The sequence below is a fragment of the Gossypium arboreum genome, chromosome 7, assembly GCF_025698485.1.
Source record: "Gossypium arboreum isolate Shixiya-1 chromosome 7, ASM2569848v2, whole genome shotgun sequence".
In the NCBI taxonomy this organism is placed as follows: Eukaryota; Viridiplantae; Streptophyta; class Magnoliopsida; order Malvales; family Malvaceae; genus Gossypium; species Gossypium arboreum.
Window position 1 is genome coordinate 81,977,991 of NC_069076.1, and position 2,017 is coordinate 81,980,007.

At 38.8% G+C, this 2,017-nt stretch overlaps 1 non-coding gene across 1 annotated transcript; it reads right to left on the reverse strand.

The window, feature by feature from the left end:
* Positions 1–318: 318 nt before the first annotated feature.
* On the reverse strand, positions 319–425 carry LOC128296205 (small nucleolar RNA R71). The gene has a single exon (XR_008286754.1). It is a non-coding gene; the product is annotated as a small nucleolar RNA R71 (small nucleolar RNA).
* Between the last annotated feature and the right edge of the window lie 1,592 nt (positions 426–2,017).

Sequence of the window (2,017 nt, forward strand, 5' to 3'; positions counted from 1 at the left end):
AGCATAGTTAGACCTGCTGTAGCTGGAAATACTTTTGAACTAAAACCTAACACTATTCAAATGATACAACAATTTGTTCAGTTTGATAGTTTGCAGGATGAGGATCCCAACGCTCACTTAGCAAACTTCTTAGAACTATGCGATACATTTAAAAGTAATGGTGTTTCTGATGATGCCATTCGTCTTCGGTTCTTCCCTTTTTCATTGAGAAACAAAGCTGAACAGTGGTTGAACTCATTACCATAAGGGTCAATCACTACTTGGGAACAAATGACCGAAAAATTTCTATTAAAATATTTTTCGCTGGCTAAAACGGCTAAATTACGTAATGATACCTCTTCATTTGTGCAGATAGACTTAGAAACTTTTTACGATGCATGGGAGAGATACAAAGACTTACTGAGAAGGTGCCCTCACCATGGGTTACTGCTTTGGCTATAGGTTCAAACGTTCCATAATGGCTTGAATCCTTTGACTCGACAAATGGTTGACGTAGCTGCTGGCGGAACCATCAATAATAAAACGCCTGAAGATGCCTATGAGTTTATAGAAGAGATGTCACTGAATAACTATCAGTGGAAAGTCATGAGGACTAAGCCAACTAAAACAGTAGGCATTTATAATGTCGATTCGGTTACTATGCTGTCAAACCAGGTAGAACTTCTAAATAAAAAGATTGATGGTTTACTTGGTTCTACTCAAGTGCATCTAGTAATGAGGTGCGAGACGAATGGAGGAAGAGCATGCACAGAGTATCAACCCTTCAACCCTAGCATCAAGGAGGAACAAGTCCAATATATAGGTAACAATAACTTTTGACTCGAAAATAACCCATATAGTAACACTTACAATGCAGGTTGAAGGAACCACCCCAATTTCTCGTGGGGTAGTCAAGAAAATCAAAGACGACAGCATCCTCCGGGTTTTCAACAACCACCCTATCAATAGGAAAAGAAGCCGAACCTTGAAGAGATGCACTCAAAGTTTATATCGGTGTTAGAAACCCGTTTTCAGAACACCGAGACAGCACTTAAAAATCAACAAGCGTCAATTCAAGGGCTCGAAACTCAGATAGGCTAGCTTTCCAAACTAATCTCCGAACGACCATAAGGTAGCTTGCCAAGTAATACTGAACCCAACCCAAAGGAGCAATTCAGCACAATTAATATTCAAGATGACGAAGGAGTCGTTGAGCCTGAACCAGAACCAAGGCAAGAAACTGTGGTAAGAAAAGGTCAATGTGAGGTAGGTCATAATAAAAACAAATCAGTGAATGTCGAATATAAACTTCATGTGCCATACCCCAACGCGACAAGGAAAGACTGCTCAGATGAACAATTTGGTAAATTTCTTAAACTCTAAAAAAATTACACATTAACTTACAGTTTATTGAAGCTTTATCGTAGATGCCAAACGCAATGAAATTTTTAAAGGAGCTTTTAGCAAATAAGCGGAAGTTGGACGAGGCGTCGTATGTGGAGCTAAACGCAATGTGCTCAGCTATTCTGCAAAATAAGCTACCGAGCAAATTAAAAGATCCAGGGAGTTTTACGATTCCTTGCTTAATTGGTAGTTTAGATGTTAATAATGCATTAGCTGATTTAGGGACTAGTATCAACGACATGCCTTACAAAATGTTTAAGCAACTAGGTCTCGGGAAACCCAAACAGACTAGGATGAGCATTCAATTAGCAGATAAAACTATAAGATTCCCTAGGGGTATTATTGAAGATGTACTAGTTAAAATCGATAAATTTATATTTCTCGTTGACTTCATTGTTCTAGACATAGAGGAGGATAGCAATACTCCTTTAATTCTAGGAAGGCCGTTTTTAGCAACTGCTAAAACAATTATTGATGTTGGCACAGGTGAACTCACACTCCGTGTGGGAGACGAAACAATCACCCTTCAAGCTCGCAATCGTCTAAACCATTCTACTAAAACTGACAATATGGTGCAACATTCTTTACAGGAAATGAGTCGAAGGAAGTATATGAGCCATTCTCAAGCAATAGT